This window comes from Trachemys scripta, chromosome 5 (assembly GCF_013100865.1).
Source record: "Trachemys scripta elegans isolate TJP31775 chromosome 5, CAS_Tse_1.0, whole genome shotgun sequence".
In the NCBI taxonomy this organism is placed as follows: Eukaryota; Metazoa; Chordata; order Testudines; family Emydidae; genus Trachemys; species Trachemys scripta.
The window spans coordinates 95,563,033-95,586,821 of record NC_048302.1 but is presented as its reverse complement, the minus strand read 5'-3'; the positions used below and the strand labels follow the sequence as shown (position 1 = coordinate 95,586,821).

The 23,789-nt window shown below is 42.4% G+C and overlaps 1 protein-coding gene across 9 annotated transcripts in view; it reads right to left on the bottom strand.

The window, feature by feature from the left end:
- The window catches only part of APBB2 (amyloid beta precursor protein binding family B member 2), a 343,676-nt gene that overhangs the window by 146,728 nt on the left and 173,159 nt on the right, over positions 1–23,789 (bottom strand). The window lies entirely within an intron of this gene.

The window sequence follows — 23,789 nt, the reverse complement described above, 5'->3', positions numbered from 1 at the left end:
GGGAGAGTCTAGGGAGGACAAGTTCCTAGCAGTAAGTATGGAGTATGACCAAAGTATCTGCAGCATCAGGGCCCCATTCTGACCAAGTTTCCCAAAGTCCACAGATCCTGGAGTGGCAGATGCTGGAATTTGAGAGGGAAAAGCTGCTATCTGAGAAAGAAAAGCTATGCCTGGAAGAGAAATGGCTAGCCAACTGGGAGCAGCAGTGCTGACACCCGGAGCCAGGCACCCAATAATCCAGTAAAGAGAGATTAGAACACTGAATGCCAACTCTGCAAGGAGCATAGAACTATTGCCCTAGTTTAAGGAGGGTAAGGATACCATTGCTCATTTCACACCTTTGTGAAGGCCTGTGACTTAAAAAGGACAGACCCTGAATATCAGTGTTTTCTTACTCCCTTACTCAGTACAAAAGGCATAGGTGCCTACTGCCAAATGGAAGGGAGAGACTGTGTGGACTATGAATGATTTAAAATAGTCTTGCTTCTTAAATTTGAACAGATTCCCAAGGGAAAGATGGGGGTGGGGGGAATCCAAAAGCAAAAGGGGATGGATGACCTATATGGAGGTGGCAACTAAGCTGGGGGCATCACTACCATAAATGAGCTGTATGAAGTGGTTGGGTCTGAACATTTTTATAAATGTGTGTCCCCATGATCTTGGAATGTGGGTAAGTGATCAGAAGCCAGAAGACCCCAGTACTGCAGGCCAGTTGACTGATGAATATGTAGATAGCAGGTCTGGGTGTAAGAAGCCCAAAGAGAACTGGCCCAAGCATGGGACCGCAGCAGGGGAGAACATGTGGGTTCACCCCAGCAACAGGAAGCAAGTAAACCCAAACTAAGGGGAACAGCAGCTCCAAGACAACTTCCGAAAGGAAGTCACAGAGATCTGAGATATTTTAACTATCAGGGAACCGGGCACAAGTGGGCAGACAGCCCAGGGATCAGGCACCAGGGGCTGATAGTGAGCCACTACAGATTAACTGACTGACTGTCCAGCTGGTGGGATAGAGATAGACTGTCCAACTGTATACAGATAATATATTACTTGGCCTCCAGAGGGAGGAAATAACACAGCCAGCTCATCTGAGGCATACAATCTTCAGGCGACAAAGTTCATTCCCCAGGCATTTGTGCCTATTTCTTGCTGTACTAATGGGAACTCCCAGATCTCCAATGCGGGCAGAAGGTTAGTGGAGAGACATTCAAGGGGTGGACGGACACTGGCACTGCCTGCATCTTAGTAAAACCCCTTGTGATGAAAACTCAGCAGGTGCTGGCAGGCAGAGAGATAGGGGTGAAAGCTCCAAATGTAAAATCATTTGCCCTGCCTGTACCAAATCCCCAAACCCTGCTAGGTTTATACAGGGAAGCTGGTGGTGGAAATGTTAGAGGATATTCCATTTAATATTTTACTGGAAAACTGGTGTGAATTTAGCCCTGGGTCCAAATCTGCAGCAGAGGCCAGCAAACAGTTTGGACCACCCACAGTAGCCAGCTGCTCCTGAAGATATAAATGAAGCAGCTAGGAGGAGGAAAATGGATCTTTCCTCCTCTGCTTGTCACCCTCTTACCAACAGTGAGAATTTAAATGAGGGAGTATGTGGAGGGGGGGCTTACTTCTCCACTCACTCCAGTATGTGAGAGACAAACTGGTCTGTTGAGCTCAATGTGGTGTAAAGACATGGGATATCAATGCAAATGGTCTAGCACAGTTCCTTATGGGCAGGTAAATGGGTGGATATCTGAAGCTTTTGTCCTATTTCCTGCCTACCTGCAGCCAGCTCTTGATTGAATTAACCCCTTGTATTAAGACAGTAACCCCCTTTCAAGAAAATCAGACAAATAGATAGAACATAATATTCGTAAATTATAACAGAGCAACTCAAAATCTGTCACAAAACTCATGGCACTAAGAACTTAATATTATCATCTAATATTAACCAAAATGTTTTCTTCATTTGTTCATTTCTTCATTTGTTTCTTCATTTTTTCTGCTAGTTATTAGGATAACAAATTAATAGATTATTTTAACATAAATGGTTATAATGCACAGCCATTGTCTAAATGTTTACTTTTTAAAAAAAAACCTTTGCTGTTGATGTTTGTCACTACAGGCTTTTGAACAATTATTCTGATTATGTTTGTAAATTAAGTTTCTCTCCTTAATTAGGATTAATTTTAGATGTTTCTAATACCTATAAATATTTGGTTCATGATATATTATTATGACATATTAAAGAGACTAGGCATACAGTAACTCCTCACTTAATGTTGTAGTTATGTTCCTGAAAAATGCGACTTTAAGCGAAACGATGTTAAGCGAATCCAATTTCCCCATAAGAATTAATGTAAATGAGGGGGTTAGGTTCCAGGGAATTTTTTTTCACCAGACAAAAGACTATATTTTATTTATATTATATATATATATACACACACACACACACACACACACACACACACACACAGAGTATAAGTTTTAAACAAACAATTTAATACTGGTACACGATGATGATGATTGTGAAGCTTGGTTGAGGTGGTGGAATCAGAGGGTGGGATATTTCCCAGGGACTGCCTTACTGCTAAATGATGAACTAGCAATTGGCTGAGCCCTCAAGGGTTAACCCTCACACTCTACAAGGCAGCAGGAATGGAGGGAGGGGAGATAGCATCGCAGACAGAGACAGAGACACACACCCTGTGTGTGTGTGTGTGTGTGTGTGTGTGTGTGTGTGTGTGTGTGTGTGAGAGAGAGATATTTCCCCTTTAGGTACACTGCCTTGTTAATTAGATCAGCTTGCTGAGACCGCAGCTGCTATCAGCAAGCTCTCTCCGTCCTGAGCCCTGTCGTGTGTCCCGCCCCGTTCTATGGAAGATGGGGTAAGTGGGGTGCAGGAGCAGGGGTAGGGGGACACTTGACATTAGCCCCCCTCTTTCTCCCCTCCCCTCCGCGCAGCAAGCAGGAGTCTCCGGGAGCAGCTCCAAGGTAGAGGGCAGGAGCAGCACATGGCAGTGGCGGAGGGACAGCTGCAATTGCTAGCCTGCTGGGCAGCTGCTGCACAGGGAACTTAGGGCAGCGGGGAGCTGATGGGGGGCTGCCAGTCCACCCTGGTGCCAAGCCCCCACCAGCTAGCTGCAACGGGCTGCTCTTCCTGCAAGCAGTAGACAAAGCAGGTGGCTGCCAAACGTCGTTAGAAGGGAGCATTGCACAACTTTAAACAAGCATGTTCCCTAATTGATCAGCAATATAAAAACGAAACAACTTTAACCGGGACAACTTTAAGAGAGGAGTTACTGTATTGATAAATTAATATCATGGCATTTCGCCTCTTACGCATTATGCAGATAAATGTCCCCATCCTATTACAAATAACTTTAGACATCCAATCTTCCTGTTGTAATTTGATGTCAGAATATTTTATTTTTCTGCCAATCTATTGTGTCTAAACAGTCAAAAGGAAAGGAACAAGAAAAACACACAGATATTTGCAGGGGCGGGGCTAGGGCAGGATGGGGACGGGGCTAGGGCGGGGCTCCTCCCGTCCTCTTTTTTACTTGCTGAAATATGGTAACCCTAGCTGTTATTCACTAGTTTAGTTCAGCAAGTGCCTCATTGAGGCATATGTTTAAATACCTTGCTGAAACAGGGCCTCAAATAACGCGTATAAAAGGGACAAATTATTGCTGCTTTGAAAGAAAATTTTCTTCCTTCTAACACCAAAAGGGTTATCAGAGAGACTTCATTCTCCTGACAATCTCAAAACCAGGTCAAGATCAATGGGTAAGTAAAACGAAAGAGGCATCTCCCAGATCCTTTTGTTTTTGGCAATGTTCAGTTTTGTAAACCACAAATGCATTTTGTTGATTCAGATTTTATTGTAGCCTACTCTAAATAGTTTTCATTCTCGTGGCACAGAAAAGTACTAATTATTTGGTACAGCAAGTGAGACAGTTACCCAGCTGAGAAATACAATTGCTATAGCAGGTAAGCATCAACCCAGCCGATAAATACAATTGCTATAGCAGGTAAGCATCAACGTTAGCAGATCTCTTTCAAATGGTTATTTAAGAAGCTAGTTCTTTATTTTGTCCACTAGATGGCATAAGATTTTCCTTTTAAAAAATCAGTTCACTACACAGTAGGGTCTAGCTCTAACTTTTTTTAGGTTCATTGGGAATGAAGCTGTTTCATTTTTAAGGTACTCTCTCATCACAGAGTATTACAAAGCACAAATCGTTCCTGTTGACCAAAATTGATGTTCCTCAACAATATAGTTCTTCTCCGCAGACCAAGAAAAAGTGGATTGCTGTGTAATTGTGAGCTCTGGTACCTACCCCACTGAATAGTGCCCTCTTGAAGGAACAAACAGCAGCAGTTTGCTTCTGCTCTCTTACAGCTTGGTGTGACAAATTACTAGGCAAGCCTCTGCCCCCTCTTTTCCCCTCCGAGAACAGGATTCTACAAATCATTATAATATATTTTAGGGAGACGCTTATTTGAATAGGTGACAAATAAAAATACAGGACCTAATTCTCCTCTCACATCAATGTGAATCAGGAGTAACTCTGCATTGTGGTGCTCTCTGTTATACGGCTGGGACCAGATTCTGCACCCTGGAATATACCTGTGTAGGGAATTTAAACTTTTGACTGTAGTTGGTATACAATATCTAAGTGACCTTTGTAAAGCCATTGAACTTCAGTTACCCAAGTGCCAGATGTGGTATTGTGAGGCTTGATTATCAAGTGTTGAGATATTTTGACCTAATGAAGCACTACAGAGTTCAGGATCTCCTGCACCGTAGCCTTTTTCAGTACAAGGTCTGCTTTGCCTAGGAATGACTGTAAATACATGTAGTTTGAATTACCTTCAGCCCATTGTCATATTACTTATTTTTGACATGAGACATTAAAGATAGAACATATGTCCTAACTTCACCATGATAAATATGTCATAAAAACCCTTATATTGAAGAGCAACAACAGGCTCTGGACCCACAGTTTCTTCAGTAAAAACCAATCTCTCTTAGAGAATACAGAAAGACAGTCAATGTTTAGTATTTACTGAAGTCAGTGAAGTCATATTTAATTCCCACTTAATTAGGGGGAAGAGGGAAAAATATAATAGTAACATAGTAAAAGTTCTTGAAAATCCATTTCAATTACTAATAAACTTGAGAAATTGACAATTTTGGGGCGGAAGTTAGGATGAAAATTTGAAATTGGAAAAAAATCTACATTAAAAGTGAGATATTGGACAAATGATATTAGGAGAGAATTTTGCTAACATAAAAACTGTATATCCCTCTGACCTCAGAAAAGCACAGTATGGAGAAGCAAATACTAGATTGTGCTTCTCAGGAGAAGCAATTGCATAAAATGCAGCAATTCATTCTGAGATTTCAAGGGGATTCTTGTTAGCATTTTCTGTACATACTGAATTGAGCTAATTAAAGAGCAGTGAAGCTGGACAGTTGAGAGTGGTGCAAAGACATAATTCGAATGATGGATGAACTAAAACTGCTTTATTCTGACAGGTCCATTTACAGTAATGTGCAAATGCATTAGAACAAGCCTCTTTTTCACATTTTTTTTTATGATTCATTCAAAATACAACATAAAATTGAATTATAACTTAAGTCTCAAATTAAATCTGTTTTACTTTTTTTTAAAATCAGCATTTTGTATGGCAAAACTTGGCGGCAATAACTGCTTTGTCTCTCTCAGGCACTGTTGCTATGTGTTTCTCTAGGTTTATGCATATATATTCCTTCTAATCTGCTGCAGCAATTGTCATCTCGATTGTTCAAGTTTTGTCCCTTTTTGAGTTAAGAGACTCCTGTGTTTAACCAGGGTGAGGTCTAATAGAAGGCCACACAAGGGTAATGAGTTCCTCACGCTACTATTCTTCGTTTAAAGAATAACTATAAACTATAGTTCTTTCAAAATAATGACAACTTACACACTCTCTTTAATGCTTTTGGTGCAATTAACACACGTTTTTGAGGCGTGAAGAGAGTTTTAGCATTACTCCCATACAAAGTATTTTATCTGCCTGAATATTTATGTGGCTCCCATACGACTGAGCACTTCACACACATTAAGAAATTTATCTTTGTAACAATCCTGGAAGGTGAAGGAGTACAATTCTCATTTAACACATCAGGAACAATGACTTGCCCAAGGTCACAAAGGAAATCTGGGTCAGTACTGGGAACTGTTTCCAGATTTCCTCAGGCCCAATGCAGTGGACAAGACCAACCACCATTTGCAGAGTACACTATATACAGCCATCTTCTGTTTCACCACAAGAGGTCTTCACGAACAAGGTCAGCTCCCAGATTGCTGCACTGGGCAGTACAGCATGGGGAGAAGGTGACCAGCCCTCTGTGGAGAAAGAAGTGGTTCGGGACTATTTAGAAAAACTGGACGTGCACAAGTCCATGGGGCCGGATGCGCTGCATCCGAGGGTGCTAAAGGAGTTGGCGGGTGAGATTGCAGAGCCATTAGCCATTATTTTTGAAAACTCATGGCGATCGGGGGAGGTCCCAGATGACTGGAAAAAGGCTAATGTAGTGCCCATCTTTAAAAAAGGGAAGGAGGAGGATCCGGAGAACGACAGGCTAGTCAGCCTCATCTCAGTCCCTGGAAAAATCATGGAGCAGGTCCTCAAGGAATCAATTATGAAACATTTAGAGGAGAGGAAAGTGATCAGGGTCAGCATGGATTCACGAAGGGGAAGTCGTGCCTGACTAACCTAATTGCCTTCTATGATGAAATAACTGGCTCTGTGGATGAGGGGAAAGCAGTGGATGTGTTATTCCTTGACTTTAGCAAAGCTTTTGATACGGTCTCCCACAGTATTCTTGCCGCCAAGTTAAAAAGTATGGGCTGGATGAATGGACTGTAAGGTGGATAGAAAGCTGGCTAGATCGTCAGGCTCAACGGGTAGTGATCAATGGCTCCATGTCTAGTTGGCAGCCGGTTTCAAGCGGAGTGCCCCAAGGGTCGGTCCTGGGGCCATTTTTGTTTAATATCTTTATTAATGATCTGGAGGATGGTGTGGACTGCACTCTCAGCAAGTTTGCAGATGACACTAAACTAGGAGACGTGGTAGATACACTAGAGGGTAGGGATCGGATACCGAGGGACCTAGACAAATTAGAGGATTGGGCCAAAAGAAACCTGATGAGGTTCAACAAGGACAAGTGCAGAGTCCTGCACTTAGGACGGAAGAATCCCATGCACTGCTACAGACTAGGGACCGAATGGCTAGGTAGCAGTTCTGCAGAAAAGGACCTAGCGGTCACAGTGGACGAGAAGCTGGATATGAGTCAACAGTGTGCTCTTGTTGCCAAGAAGGCTAACGGCATTTTGGGCTGTATAAGTAGGGGCATTGCCAGCAGATCGAGGAACGTGATCGTTCCCCTTTATTCAACATTGGTGAGGCCTCATCTGGAACACTGTGTCCAGTTTTGGGCCCCACACTACAAGAAGGATGTGGAAAAATTGGAAAGAGTCCAACAGAGGACAACAAAAATGATTAGGAGTCTGGAGCACATGACTTATGAGGAGAGGCTGAGGGAACTGGGATTGTTTAGTCTTCAGAAGAGAAGAACGAGGGGGGATTTGATAGCAGCCTTCAACTACCTGAAGGGGGGTTCCAAAGAGGATGGAGCTCGGCTGTTCTCAGTGGTGGTAGATGACAGAACAACGAGCAATGGTCTCAAGTTGCAGTGGGGGAGGTCCAGATTGGATATGAGGAAAAACTATTTCACTAGGAGGGTGGTGAAACACTGGAATGCGTTACCTAGGGAGGTGGTGGAGTTCCTTCCTTGGAGGTTTTTAAGGCCCAGCTTGACAAAGCCCTGGCTGCGATGATTTAGTTGGGAATTGGTCCTGCTTTGAGCAGGGGGTTGGACTAGATGACCTCTTGAGGTCCCTTCCAACCCTGATATTCTATGATTCTATGATTCATGGCTACCCTTTTTTATCCAGAAAGAACACACTACCTCATCCATTCCTATTTCAAAACTGGTTTCATTTGATCAGTAATAATAATAAAAAAAAAACTAGAATGTCTCATTTTTAAATGTAGATTGGTTGCCCTGCTTCATCACTTTTTTAGTGTCATATTCAACATGTGCATTAGACTGATAGCATACTGGAGGGCCTTGGGATTCCTGGTGGCAGCCACAGCACCTCACATCATGTTATTACAGTTCTAAGTGAAAAGAGCAAGTTATGCTGATGACAAATCACTACACTCAGTATTGAGACATGAATGCATGAAACAAACAGTAAAGCCAATACTTCATACAGCACATTTCCAATAATTTACATGCAAAGAAGGAACGATGTAGTACGGAGACAGGTAATTAAGGTCATCTGAGGGACTTCTTAAATGCAACCTCAACTCTTTGTTCCCTGGATTTCTGAGGTTTGTTTGTTATTAACTTTATCCATTTTCTCTTCTTATTTGACAGGGAATTTAACTTCAACTGAATGCAGTTTTCTGTATGGTAACATGTTCTATATTACACATGCATTTTCCTGTCGCTATATGTTGAAGGACATTGTGAAAGAGATGTATTTTAAGGAAGGGAATTTGGGTGGCAGAATGAGTGTTTGAAAATATGGGAAGATTTTGACTGTGGGAGAAGGGAGATGAGATCGGGTCTTCTGTAGAACTTGAGGGATGTTGATAACTTAGAAGTATATTTTCGAGTATCTCATTGCACTCAGTTTAAACCTCCCATTACAAACTTTTCTTATAGCATATACCTGGCTCTTGGTATTAAGTGAACTTGGAGTAATTCATCATCTTCTATACATCCATCCAGCATTAAAAAGACTATTATGTTAAATCTGCTTAGTTCTTTTGCTATCATCTTAATACTATAATTTTACAAATATGAAGCCCTGTCTCCATACTTCATAGGCACTAGTTTATATGCCTATCTGACCCTGTTACATTTGATAAAATAAAACAATTTATAGTAAATTATATTGACAAACCCTTATTAAACACTGTAACATGGTCGTCCGCTTCCTGAGTGCCCCCTCATGGCTGGGATTGCTCTTCAAGCTATGCCTCAGTTTCCCTTCTTGGATTCCTCAATAACTCACAAAATGCTTGTGTCCAATAACAGAATCCCTTCTTGGGGTCTGGTTTATTCATACAAAATAAACTCAATATAAATCCTCTTCTTCTCCAGTTTCACACAGCACCTCCACCCCGAGTTCTGTCTACCTTGAAGTTTCCAAGCAAAGTACAGCTTTTCCACCCATCCCCGGCTCTACTCAGTCTCTTCCCACTCCTGGAATCAGGTAAGTTCGAACTGTCTATTCCCAAGACTATGAGGTAGTCTTGCCCCCCTTCCCCCCCCCCCCCAGTTACTTCCTCAAGCCAGCTACAGCTTTCCTGGCATTGCCCTATCTGGAACTTCCAACCCTACATCTTGTTACCAGCTACCACTTGAGCCCTCACTCTTTCTTAAGCCTCTCCCTTATTAGAGGCCTGATTGGGTCTGCCAAGTCACTGGTCACATGACGTTCATTTTCACTATCTGGAAAGGTGATTTAAGTTTCTCACAGGTAGACAGAGGGCCACCTCCCCTGAAGGGGCCAGCCCTGTGACAATTACCTAAGAAGAACCATTTAAAATCAGAAAAATACTACATCTTTGTGTCCACTTGGATTAGTCTAATCACGTTAGTAGTTCACAGTAGACAGTTCACAAAATTCACAAAAATAGAAGGGTGGCAATCTTATGTCAAGCATCCTAGCATTTGGGAAGAATAGTACAGAAGGATAGAAGAGTATCAGTGTGAGAGAGCTCTGCAAAATTCACAATGATTTTACAGAACTGCATGTGGGAATTTCACTGGTTTGTGCAATTCAGACCTCCCAATGTTTTGCTTTATGCAAAATATTTCCACAAACTAACTATTCTCATTTGAAAACTTGAGAAACTTCTTTTAAAGGTACATGAGCCCAGAACACGAAGACTCCAAAAGTTTCCTTAGTCGTGAAATACAAGCTAGAATACATCACTAACGTAAATCTGCTCCTTAAAAATTTAAATATGCCAAATTTACAATAAAAACAAGAAGCAAGATCGTCTCAGTACAGGATGTACCACCACCAGCCACTGAGTTCTGTTGGTATTATAGAAAGGGAATGGCTGGTCACCATGAACAAGTTATCACAGATTGCAGAATACTGAGCGATGCATCACATGTAAAAGGGAAGAGTTTGCTTAGCCCAGCTTTAAAAAATATAATATATGACATGTAAAATTTTGTTGATACACCCAGAGGTGGTCGTGAAAGTTACAAAATGATAAACTTGATGTTATTTCTCTGCTTGTCTCTCTTCCAAAATTTCAACAAATATTTTAAGCATCAATGGGCAGAACCCTATTGATTTTGGTGAAAACTGTAAAACTGGAAGGGAAAAAATGGAGACACAGGGCCCCGTCATCTAGTAGGCAGACCCAGCAGCTTCAATCAGGTCTGTAATTGTCTACTGCACAAAGAACCTGTTGATGGCAGCCATTAATGACTTCCAGCATAACTCCTCCCATCTTAGCTCTGCCAGTCACCTCAATAGAGTTTAAATGCAACCATGAGACTTATTTCCTTTCTGACTGGGAGCTAATGTAACAAATTACAGAAGCTTACCTATTTACATATGTCCCTGAAATAGAGGGGGATGAAGGGTGGCACACAGAGAGCTTGGGGGGTAGAAGGGGAGGCGGAGAAAATGGAGGGATGCAAGAAGACCACAGTGCTTGAAATAAGCTCAGCCAAAGGGAAAAAGTGTGGGACTTTCCACTTTTCCTACTATAGATGGGTGAAAAACAGCAACACTGACAAGATGCCTCTTGCTTGACATAGCCCACAAATCTCTCATGTTTTCACGTGTTCATTTTAAAAGGTTTTTTAAAAACATAAATGTGACTGATATGGCACTTTCCAGCAATATCCTTGGAAGACCTTATTGTATTAAGTGTATGTATTAAGGTGGGCCAGGATTGTATGTAACTTCCCTAGTGAGGCAATGTGACAGATGCAAGACCCGGAAGCATAAAGGATTTCAAAAGACTATATTGAATTGTGCCAGATAAGTGTGGACTTTTTGGGACAATAAGTGTTAAGTGGATTTCCTGGGGAATTCCTGAGGACTGGCTAATGCAAATTCCACATCTCTGGTTCTAAGAAAACCCAGCCTTTTGAAGCTAGACCTGAGGAGAGGGCCATTGTCTGCTGATTACCTATTGCAGAAGGCTAGGATCAAAAATTTGAGTTACATAAAGACATGGTCTGCCATGCCTTTGTTCTGGATCCAACATAGATGGACTTATAACCAAGAAGAAAACCTAGTTGTGGGTTTTGAAGCACGAAAACCTACCAGACCCCTAAGTTGGAGTTGAGGGTGATCTGTGGAAAACTTTTTAGCATGTGTGTAGGGTCTCTTATTGTTCTATGTTTTCTCTGTAATGCTTTTACCTTAAGAAAAAATGTGCTTGCTCAGAAGAGGCTGTCTGATAATTTATAACACAGCCTTCCGAGACAAAGCGAAGCACAGGTGCTGGTCTTTCTAGGCAGTATGTCTTTCTGGGGGATATCACAGTATAAAACAGGGAGCTGTGCAGCTTTATAATACCTGGTCAAGCAGGAGGGGGTCAAGGGTCCCTATCCAGAGACAGGTGACAGCTGGAAAACTGAGATCTGACTGGAAACTCCTGGAGTGGACCACCAAAGGGAGAATAAAGGTACAGTTATCTGAAACTATGACTATAGCTACAAAACAATTTTATTTAATGTGGAATGACTTTTTTTATTATTAAAAACGTTGAGATAAAATTTTAAAACACAATTTTAAAAACTGTGGTTGGTGTTTTTTAAACTAATTTTGTTGCCTTTCCTAAATCTCTATCACCCTTCTCATATTCACTGGTGTAATCCTGTTCACTCTTAACAGTTTCTATACTCCTCTCCCCTGACCCCTCCACCCCACATTTTGCAGAAAGCAGGGTAGATAAAAATGGATGATAAATTTTTTATTTAAGTACAGGTTTATTTTTAAAAAATAAATCTATCTAAAATTAAACCATAATCTATTAAAATAATTTAAAATAAATAGAAAAAATTCAAACAGCACATTTGCTGCCAAGTTTTAAAGACAGTCAAACCACTGGTGGAAGTCACTGGCTAAGCACCTGGAACCAGAGGCAATACTGTGTTTTGGCCTGCAGAAGTGATACCATTTTAGACCTGTTTCATGGGTTTGTTGGTGGGACTTGAGATAGATTTGATATTTTTTTCTTATTTGCTAAGCACCAATGAATAGCATTCATAATGGATGATATTCATAAGTGTACTGCTATAGCTGTGTTCAATAGTTAAGGAGTCTGTTTAAAATAAATGTTAATTAAAAAAATTAAGGCCATGGTTTCAGAGCTTTTGTCCCTAAGAGCTTTTCTATTTACTTGCTCTGCTTCTTTCCTCACATTTGCTATTCCCCTGGGCACGGCACTCTAATGTATAAAACAAAATATAATTGACCTACTGTGTAAATGCTAGATGTGAACTTTTCTCCAAATGAAATTTCTGTTATGTATTAAGCACAAATAAAAAGAAAGATTAAAAAGTATATTTGTAGTCAGCAACTACTGGTTACTGTGGGTGTGTGGGATATAAATAAATAAATAGAGGCATGCACTCCTCTCTCTCTAAAGAGGACAAAAGTATTGTTGTCAAATAAATCAAAGTTAGAAATAGCTGATCCCAAGTTAGGTCCAATGTGTGTATGAAGTTCCCAATCATCTCAATTTTCTTCTTTGGGGAGAGAGGGTTGAGATGCAATTGCACTACTATACATTCCATATTAGAGTTTATGATATTATTTCACATTATTGTTGAAACTTCTCCAAAGGGAATTAAACTGAAGCTATCAGAGGCATTTAAGGTCTGGACCTCCAAGAGGTGCTAAGCACACTGGACTCTGCTCAGTGCTTCTCAGGATCAGACCCTTACAATAAAAGATAATGGTGGATTTGGACAAGTGTCACTAACAGGAATGAGCAAACAATGACTTCTCCATGTCACTCATAAAAAGGTTTTTTCCCCTCTTCCCCTTAACAACTAATCCGAGAGGCAGAAAAATACTCATAAAAAAGCTGCACTCGGGAAATTTAAACTCCTGCAGTGTTGAGTATAGCTATAAAAGTAGGTAAGTGAAAAATAATCGCATTTGAAAATCCAGGAAGACATAAAAATTAGGTTTTTTATTAATGAATATACATTCATTTTGATACTTTGTGCAATTATCTCAACACCTTGTTCCCCCACATTCCCCTAATTTCACTTTTGAAAAGCAATATTATTCTGCTACTATACATACATTCTAGCAGCAAACACTGTGCTCAGTTCTGTTAAAAGAACAACAATATTGCATCACAATCTTAACCCGAATTTTTTTTTCTTCCCTCCTCCCTCTTCTGTTTTATAGGTCTCATTCTCAGAAAAATGTTGGTTTTGTATCAGCTGAATTAACCAAGACAAATTTCAGCCAAGCAGTTTTCTATGGAAAGCTGACATTTTAGGAGACTGCACAAACTGCTATAGTTAGAAGAGTCAGGCTCCAGTAGTAAAATATAATGTAGTTATGCTGGATTGGCCAGCACTGAAAATTAGTTATTTTTATTAATATTGATTCTGTTATCTTGTAAAGTCTGTGTTAGTTAAATTACATTTTATGACCAATATGCTGACTTACCTGCAAAAGACAAAAACATTCAATGAATCACTTTTAAAATAAGATTGTTGGCAGGATTAAATGCAACTGCAGTACTTCTATTATTTTTAATTCTACAACTAAAAAAAAGAAAAATCTATTGTTTATAATCAAATTTTGGATTGACTGGCTTTCAGACAAAATTATGTACTCTGACTTAGTTTCTAGCAAAGTTGATTGATTTGATGGGTGAAACAAATGTCAACTTCCAAAAATGAACTGAGAATAATTTCCAGATATTAGTCACAGTCTTTGACAGAAACTAATCAAGCATTGCCAATAAAATGTCTAACACTTTTAAGCCCATTCCTATTTCACTATCTTAAAAGTTGCTTTACCTTGAACTTTAGGATCTGACTGGGGTGGACTGTGTCATATTATCTTGTCATGGACGTTTTTCTCCTTGAACGATTTAAAATAAGTAGTCCCAGGGGAGAAATTAGTGACATGTGAAGGAGAAAATAGGAGTCCTGTAATGGATTTCAGACTTACATAAAAACTTTCAAGCTCCATGGATCACAAGTTTAAAAGTTCATCGCTTTACTACATAACAATGGGGAGCTTACAGCAGGACCGTCTTTACAATATTTACTCCCCAACCACACTTCACACATTGTTAAACTCTGTCAGCTATCAGCTGACTCTCAACTGACCAAAAACAAAGAAACAATTGCATTCAACATACAGAGCTATAGTGACAGTAAAAGAAAATCAGGTGTCAGAAAAACTTACAATAAAAATAGAGCTTATTTTACAAGCTAGTTAAATGAAATATACAAGTATTACTTACAATTACTAGCTGCTCCTGTCCAGTTCAGCCTGAGCTGATCTGCTACCAGCATCCTTTAAGTTTGCTATATACATTTCCCAACAGCTTCATGCTCTCCTTCTGTGTAGTGTCTCCAAATCAGTCTCCCAATCAAACAGAGCAAATAGACTGCTATGTACAACAGACATTTACTTAATTAGTCTAACAAGTAATGGAGTTTTGGGTGGGAGAAAAGAAAAACCACCCCCGTCCAACTGCCTGTACATTTCATAGCTGAAACACATCATGTTGGCCATATAAATGATTGCCTTTTCCAATAAGCTAGAAATAAGACAGCTATACAGGAATTACAGCAGTGTGTGCATACAACGTATTCTCTACTGAATTGATTCCAGCTTGAAAGACATTGATGTATTTTCCTGACTGATTCTGTTCAGGAGACAAGCTTTTGAAACAGTGCATCCAGCACACAAGCCTATAGATACCCATCACATCAAGATTTAATCAGCTCAACTGTGGACCAAATCAGCAACCCCTTTCCTTTACCTCTAACCCAACCCAAAAAAATACATTTATGTGTTATTCCTAGCTGTTTATGTAAACATGAAAAAATGAAGGGCTCAGCAAAATTTATTGCAAAGATCCACTCTTTGAAGACAAAATTCTTCTTGAGGCTTCTAACCTTCAACTCCCTGAAGGTGCATTGCAGCAATGGTAGAAATTGATTTAGTGAAAAGCTTCTATTAGTGAGAGTGCTGTTCTCATCAGAAAGTCCCTCCCCTTGCTGTAATCAATAATTTAAGCAAAGCCAAGAATCATGTCAGCCAAAATGACCATGGAAACGGATTTTTTTTCCCCCTGTAGAGTAGAAGTAAAATTAAATTAAAGTCTGAATAGGAAATTACCAAAATTAACTCTGGGAACCATAGTTGCACACCATGGTTTAGATCTTTTTGTTCCCCAAAAGCTTCACAAGTTGAAGAAAGAATCAAAACTTTATTACTAAAAAGGGAAAGAATCTCTAGGTTTAATGTATTCCTCCCTGTGACAGTCTGTTATGCTCAAATAAGAAATCCATTCTATAGAGCTATAACTCTCATTTGAACTTCTCTCTATTATGGCAGTCCTGTTATATGAATATCTGTCAGTGTTTTGCAACTATCTCCTTGCCATATCTCAATCCAAAAGCAATTAAAAATAATAGGGAAAATGGGTGTGGTTAATATTATTTTATGCCAGTATTTAGGAAAAATAGTTTAATGATGACACATTTTTTGTTTGTATAGGTCAAAGCTTTTACTTGAAAATCGTATTTGAAAAGAAATTTGGTATATAAAATTTGATATTGTACATTTTGTAACAAGAAAATAGATTTAAGTTTCAAGCTCCCAAGAGACCATTATAAACAGTGCGTAAAAATTGATAGCACACATTTTAAAACTTACGAAACATCTCTTCTGAGCGTCATTTAAGTGTCATAGACAAACCTACTGTGCAAATGAAAGAAAATGCACTGTTAGGCACCAGAAGTCTAGAGCTTAGGCACTATGGGAAGCCCATTTAATGTCATTATATTATGCCCTGCTGTGTCTTGGTAGTGGAGATTTATGGCCTGATTTTCATAGACGCTAAGCACCCGGGTGCACAACACCTCTGTAAAATTAAGCAATTAATTCTTAACTGTGAAGAATTTACTTGCTTTTATGGAATTGCCTAAAATACTTAATCCTTTCAAGACAGGGGCCAAGTAGCCATTCTAAAAAGAAGAGGGAGTTCAAGCTAAGTTAATTTTTGATGCACCACCCCCCTGCTTGCAAAACACTCCCCAGTATCATTGTTGCAGGTCAATGGGGACAGCCTGGTATGGGCCTGGACCTGCCCCGTCCCCCATTAGCAGAGAAGAGGTGGCCTCAAATCTTTTCTCTAGCCTAGTTCTTATATTGACATCCATTACTCCCTGAGTGTCCAACAGCACCCCTAGTGATAGTATATACAGCTGTGACTGATCCTGAATTAAGGAATATGGCCCTGATTCAGTCAAATCACTTGAGCACGTGCTTAATTTGCACTGACTTCAAATGTGGGTTTAAGTGCTTTGCTGAATAAGGACAGGATTACTCCTGTACATAAAATCACTGAAGTCAGGCCTATATCCCTACGAAAAGCTGTGTGAATAATTGATTTTCCAGTTTGGTGGCCAAACTGAAATAATAATTAAAAAAAAAAAAAAGAGTTAGTTTTTGAGTTTTTTTTTTTTTAAATAAAATGGAAGTAAAATTCAAACCAAAAATTTATTTAGAATTGAAAAGTGAAAATGTTTTATTTTGACTTTTTCAGAAACATTTTTTCTTTTTCTTGGCTGAAAAAATTTGGCAAATTTGACACAGATTAGTGAAATATTTCAGTTGACCCAAATCTCTATTTGAGGGAGTAGGAGGGAAAAGGGTAGAAAATAAAATTGAATGTGAAATTTTTCACCCAGCTCTATTCCTGACTAATGCAAGAGACTCAAACCAAAGCAGAGCTATTTCAGGGCATTGCACTGTCTGAATGGACTGACCTCTCCATTACATCATACCAATAACTACATTTAAAGAAAATTATTTAGGTTACGAAAATAAACATTTAAAAGTTAGGGAATGCCAGAATTAAGATTGCCTGTGTAACTGTAATTCAGCCTCCTTGCACATCATCGGTGTGATACACTGTTTACTTAAAAAGAACAGGAGTACTTGTGGCACCTTAGAGACTAACAAATTTATTTGAGCATAAGCTTTCGTGGGCTACAGCCCACTTCTTCGGATGCATAGAATGGAACTCTGTAGAATGCATACTCTGAAACTGTTTAATTACATCAGGAGTGGGGAACCTTTTTTTCTATCAAGGGCCACTGACCCACAGGAAAAGTCAGTAGTGGACCACACAGACCCACGCGGGGGGAGTGGTGGTGGAGGAAAGGCTCAGGGCTTCCCTTAGGTTCGGGTGGGATCAGAAGTGAGGGGTTCAGGGTGTGGGAGGGGGCTCCGGGCTGGGGCAGAGGGCTGGGGTGTGGGAGGAGGTGAGGGCTCCGGCTGGGGGTGTGGGCTCTGGGTTGGGGCTGGGGATGAGATGTTTAGGGTGCAGGAGGGGGCTCTGGGCTGGGGCTAAGGGGTTTGGAGTGCAGGAGAGGGTGCAGGGTCTGGGAGGGAGTTAAGGTGCAGGAGGGGGTTCTGACCTGGGACAGAAGGGTCGGGGTGCGGGCTCCGTCCAGGCGGCGCTTACCTCAGGCAGCTCCCGGTCGGTGGCACAGTGGGGCTAAGGCAGGCTCCCTGCCGGCCGGGACTCTGCGCTGCTCCCAGAAGCGGCCGCCATGTCCAGCACCTAGGCAGAGGAGCCAGGGGGCTCTGCGCAGTGCATGCTGCCCGCACCCACCCACAGGTGCCACCCCCACAGCTCCCATTGGCCACGGTTCCTAACCAATGGGAGCTGTGGAACCGACACTGGGGGCAGGGACAGTGCACAGAGCTTCCCTGATTGCTCCCGCTCCTAGGGGACATGCCGACCAGACTTCTGGCAATCCAAGGCTTGCGGCTCCATCCTCCCCTCCCCCCCCCGGGGGAGGGGGGACGCCGAGGGTCAGGGCTTCCGACCAGCGGCACGGAGACTTGCCACGGGCCGGATGAAATGAAGCAGCGGGCCGGATGTTCCCCACCCCTGAACTACATGATCACATTCTATTCTTTTTCACGGGAGCCCTGACTCATTCAGTGCACAGGCTGGACCTGCTCTGGGGCTGAATCAGGGTTGTGTGGTGCAGGAGACTGTTGTCTGTAGGATCCATGCTTCATTTGTTGCAGAAGTTGGAAGGTGTGCAATGAATGAGACAGGGGATTGCAGGAAGAGGAAGGATGGTCTCATGGTTAAGGCAGCCGAATGCCCTGAAGAACTAGATTCTATCTCTGCCACAGAGTTCCTATGTGATGTTAGGCAAGTGAAACCGAACTAGTCAGAGGTGATCAAAAATTGTATATTCCTCTTTGAGACCCTGGGGTCTGGATTTGCTGAAGTGCTGAGCACTCATAACTGAAGTTGTGGGAGTTGTGCTTTGAACATATAAATGTACTATATAATACTAAGTACCCTGAAAAATTAGGTCCGGGGTATCTCAAATTGGACGCCCAAAATTAGTGGATACTTTTACCTTAATTTCTTTGCCGTAGTTCCCCATCTGTAAAATGGGAATAACACCACCCCCTCAGCTAACAGGTAATATGAAAATAAATTCATTAATATCTGGGAAGACTCAGATATCTATTACAATGATGAGCACCATAGAAAAGCCCATAAAAATTAATAATTCTGTCTCCAGAGCAGTTTTTGAAAACAGTAGTAAATTCTAAATAAGGCACGATGTCGCACATTGAATGTGGAGAAATAAAAGCATTAAATAACTGCTTATTAAATGACCACCGCCCATCCCATGCACTGAATAAGGTAAAAACAACGAGAAGTCTGGTGGCACCTTAAAGACTAATAGATTTATTTGGGCATAACCTTTCATGGGTAAAAAACCCACTTCTTCAGATGCATGGAGATGGTGGAGATGATCCTGATAGCTGCTGAGGGCCAATGAAATGTATAATCAGCCAGAAATTCAGGTGCTATTATAGCTACTTCAGATGTTTGCTCTCACCCTACTGCCAACTCTTTATTTTTAATATGCCTATCACAGCTTTGGCATTTGAGCACCAAGGCAAGAAAGCAGAGTCAATCACTTTCCTCTCCCAGAGCTGTTTCAGCTCTCTTATAAGGAATCAGCTACTTAAGTCCTTCCCTGAGCCAGGTGTCTCTGGTTGGCTCATTTAGCAAGCCTGCATCAGGCTTCAAGTGTCCTGCAGGGCAGTGCCCTCAGTCCCTCGCTCTCTCACAGAATCCATCTGAAAACAGCTCTGGTAACTAGACTAGCATACATGACTGCCTATATTCAGCTACCTACTGCTTCAAACCACCTATTAAATTCTGAACTTAAGAACATAAGAATGGCCCTACTGGGTCAGATCAAAGGTCCATCTAGCCCAGTATCCTGTCTTCCGACAGTGGACAGTGCCAGGTGCCCCACAGGGAATGAACAGAACAGGTAATCAACTGATCCATCCCCTGTCGCTCATTCCCAGCTTCTGGCAAACAGAGGCTAGGGACACCATTCCTGCCCATCCTGGCTAATAGCCATTGATGGACCTATCGTCCATGAATTTATTTAGTTCTTTTTTGAACCCTGTTATGGTCTTGGCCTTCACAACATCCTCTGGCAAGAAGTTCCACAGGTTGACTGTGTGTTGTGTGAAGAAATTGCCCTAGGATCTACTGGTCCCTGTGTCCTATTCTATCAAGAGGAATAGCAGTTCCTTTTCGTCTTCCTACAGATTTCAGTATCCGCCTTATGAGCATGGACCAACTGGACTGAATTTTGGCAGGAATTCTATGCAGCTTAGAAAAATGCTGAGGCATAGATTTATCAGGTCAATCTCACTCATATTTCACTCTTTTCTTCATAGCTTTATGTGTTGGAAGCAATATTTTGAAGTCTGGTGTTAATTAGCATTGGATCTTTGCCTGTTTCTTTAATATCCTCCAGGCTGTCCTCTTTAATATCCTCTAGACACAGACATTTGGACACACTTCTTACAGATAATTTATAAACAGGATCTATCTTACTTTCTGGCTTCACTTCTTCAGATACTGATCCTTCCTCTTTACTCCAAGCTAGAGTTGTGAAACATGCTACCCTAAGCACAGAAGAGTTTCTGGAACAAGATGCACTCAATCTTATGGAGGAAGCCTAGGGTCTGGAATTATTCTCATTCATGTCCGAGAAAAACAAAGCTAGAAAAGCTTAGAAAAACGGGCTTGTGAGGTCAGGGAAAAGGAAACTCAAATAACCACTGCTTCTTAAATTTTATTTTCACTGGACATATGCCTTGCTTCCCCTAAAAGTATTTTAAAAAATCTTTCACATTAAGATAATATACTGTAATCCCAAATAAAAAGGAAAAAATAATATCTGTTAAATATACAGTGTGAGACCAGTAAATTGCATTATAAGGCTACTTAGAACAGGATTCTGAAGACACTGTCAACTGCTATAGCTTCAATGCTCTGAGTAAAGCAATGCTGTCAGTCATGTTTCTACATACTCTTGTCATAAAAGTTTGTTATCTGCACAGCTTGCACCTTTCCCTTTTCCTGCTCAAATATTCTATATTTTCCAGCTAATCAACAGCAAGCTTTAGTTTAACCAACAGTTAACTATGGTACACAGAACTGCATTACATGCATTTGTAAAGCCCTCAACATCATAGTATCTGAGCACTACTTGCATGATTAAAAAGAAGCACAATATTTTTCTCCAAATAGGGAACTATAAACTTTGCCATGCAAATCAATAAAAACTCTCTCCCCCCTCGCCCCCGACAAAACCCAGGGGCCTGCAAGTAGGAGACCAACTGACAAGGACATAAGCCAATTGACCAAATTCAGGTGCAGTTGGCCAGATCCTTAGCTGGTGTAAAGCCAACTGAAGTCAGTGGAGCTATGTCAGTTTACACCACTGATGTTCTGGCACAGTATATCTAAAGCATAGGCCTAAGTATGGGAGTGTGATGTGTTGGACAAACCATCACAAGAAGAGAAGATAAGGTGAAGCCAGTCCCACCCTGCATCAGCTGCCAGCAGGACCCTCCAGCTGAAGGGAATTTTAAAAAGGGAATGAAGCAGGCTCTGAAGGACCTTGACAGAGAAATCTAGATGTGAAGCAGAGAAGATTTAGAAGTAAGCAGCCCTGAGCATGGAAATCTAGGAGCAACCAAGCCTGGGAAGAAGGCCTGACCTTTATTTTGTCTTATTATTCATTTGTTTGTTAAATAAAACCAAAGCTCAGGAAGGGAGCGAGTTTTTCTGTACACAGAGGGTATGGACTGTGCCTTAAGGGAGATAGAAAAAGTGTCACTGGAACTGAGTGAAACTTTGAGTGTGCCTCTGTGAGCACTAACTGAATGGTAAATACTTCTCTGTGCATTGTTAAGATGCTCAGTGTTGCAATGCCTAATTGATTAAGGAGCCCACGTCTCTGTGACAGTGTACCCCATATGGCTTTATGGGGGGTGCTCATAAATGTATATATGATACAACTGGAATAGGGTTTTGCTACATATGCCATGTAATGTATCTATGTAAAGGTTATAATCTACTGGTTATGTTCATCTTAGTTGCATGCAAGCACCATTTGTGTGTTCAAAGTTATGAACGTTGGCTGTATAATTGCTTGATTTCTAATTAGCCTTAGTTAGAACATTTGGTCACTTCTTGGGAAAGGAATGTGCAAATTAAGTGCTCAATCAGGAAGCACTTAACAGTCAAAAGAGCTTGGAAGACTCCAATCCACATAAGAAGTCTACCTGAGGACATTCAAGGTAGCATGTGTGTAATGGCTGCTACCTGCAAGTCCTGACTCATGCATGAGCATGTGACTTGCCCATGTGATTCCAAATCTTCATTTTGTGACTGGATTCTAGACAGGTCTCCACCCACAAGAGAAAGTCTATTTAAACCTCTGGGAGACCCTTCCATTTTGTCTTCAGCTGGCTAAAGAAGGAGCCTCTCCACCCCCCAGGATCTTGAAGGAAACTGGAACAAAGGACAGTAACTACAGGGGGTGTGAGTGATTGCTGGACTCAGGCTAAAAGGAGATTAGTCTGTAAAAGGGAGCATTCTGGAACTGGTGAGGATCTTATCTGTATTCAGTTTGATTAGACACAGATTTGAGCATTTTATTTTATTTTGCTTGGTGACTTACTGTAGTGAGTCAGTGTGGATCCCCTCCTGCCCAGCAGAGGGAGCACCCTTGCCGGCACCCGAGTGGGTGGAGCCACCGCTGCCTGTTCCCACCCCCCGGAAGTCAAGGGGCAGGACAGGAAGTATAAAAACCGGCCGCCGGAGCTCAGTCAGAACCCAGCCGCCGCAGGGAGCAGACATGCTGCTGGGAGCTCGCAGCCGGGAGACCTTTGAGACCCGAGACCATTGCCCTAACTGGTCGGACCTGCCCCGAGCTCACTACGAGGAGGAGCTGCAGGAGCCCCCCTGCACCCGGTATTGGGAGGAGCCATTGGGCCTGCCTCGCGCCAACTACGAAGGCGAGGAGCCCCCCTGAGCCCCTCCACCCCTACTGTTATCCAGAGGAGCCGCCCAAGCCCCAGTGGCCGGATTTCCCCGAGGAGCTGCCGGACCTGCCCCCAAGCCCTGGACCAGAGGAACCGATGCTGCTGGACTGGCCCGAACCTGGCGTCACCAATGAGGTAGGCCCTGAGGGGGAACAAGGAAGTAGCCCGGGGGTAGCCGACCCTGGTCAGACTATAGACCCATGTGAGCCAATGTCAGTGTGTTTCGGTCAGGACACCCCACTGACCAGCAGCGACACGAGCCGCTGCTAGGGCCCCGGGCTGGGACGCAGTGGAGTGGGTGGGCCTGCGTCCCCCCGCCACCCCACTCTCGGGTGGCAGGTTTCCCCCTCACCCAACGCTCAAGTGTAGGAACCTGGGCCTACCTAACTGATTGTTTGCTCAGCCCCTGCACCAGAGGACCTGAGCTGTGACTGTTTGTGCCCCACCCTGATCCAGGGCCTGGGCCTACCAAACAAACTGTTGTGTTGTTGCTCAGCCCCTGCACCAGAGGGCCTGGGTCCTGGAATAACTGTTTGCTTGCTCAGCCCCTGCCTGAGGGCCTGAGCTCCCTGAACTGTGGGCCACTCAGCTAGGGTTACCATTCGTCCGGATTTACCCGGACATGTCCTCCTTTTTGTGCTAAAAATAGCGTCCGAGGGGAATTTGTAAATCACTCAAAATGTCCGGGATTTCCCCCCTCCCCGGCAGAGCAGAGCGAGCGGCTGGGAGGGCTGCAGGAAAGTCACGGGCTGGACTCCGGAGCAGCTGTAGAGGAGCTCCTCCTCCTCCCCCCCCCCCCGCATTCTGAGCCGGCAGCTCCTCCTCCCCTGCAGCCCAGTGTCCCGCTCCAGCAGCACTGTGCAGGGCCAGGGACCGGGTTGTGTGTTGTGCTGGGGAACGCAGCCACGTGTCCGGCTTGCACAGAGCCGGACACCCTGTTCTGAGCAGCAGGGTAAGGGGCCAGGGGGCAGGAGAAGGGGCAGGGAGGTTCTGGAGGGGGCAGTCAAGAAACAGGGGGGG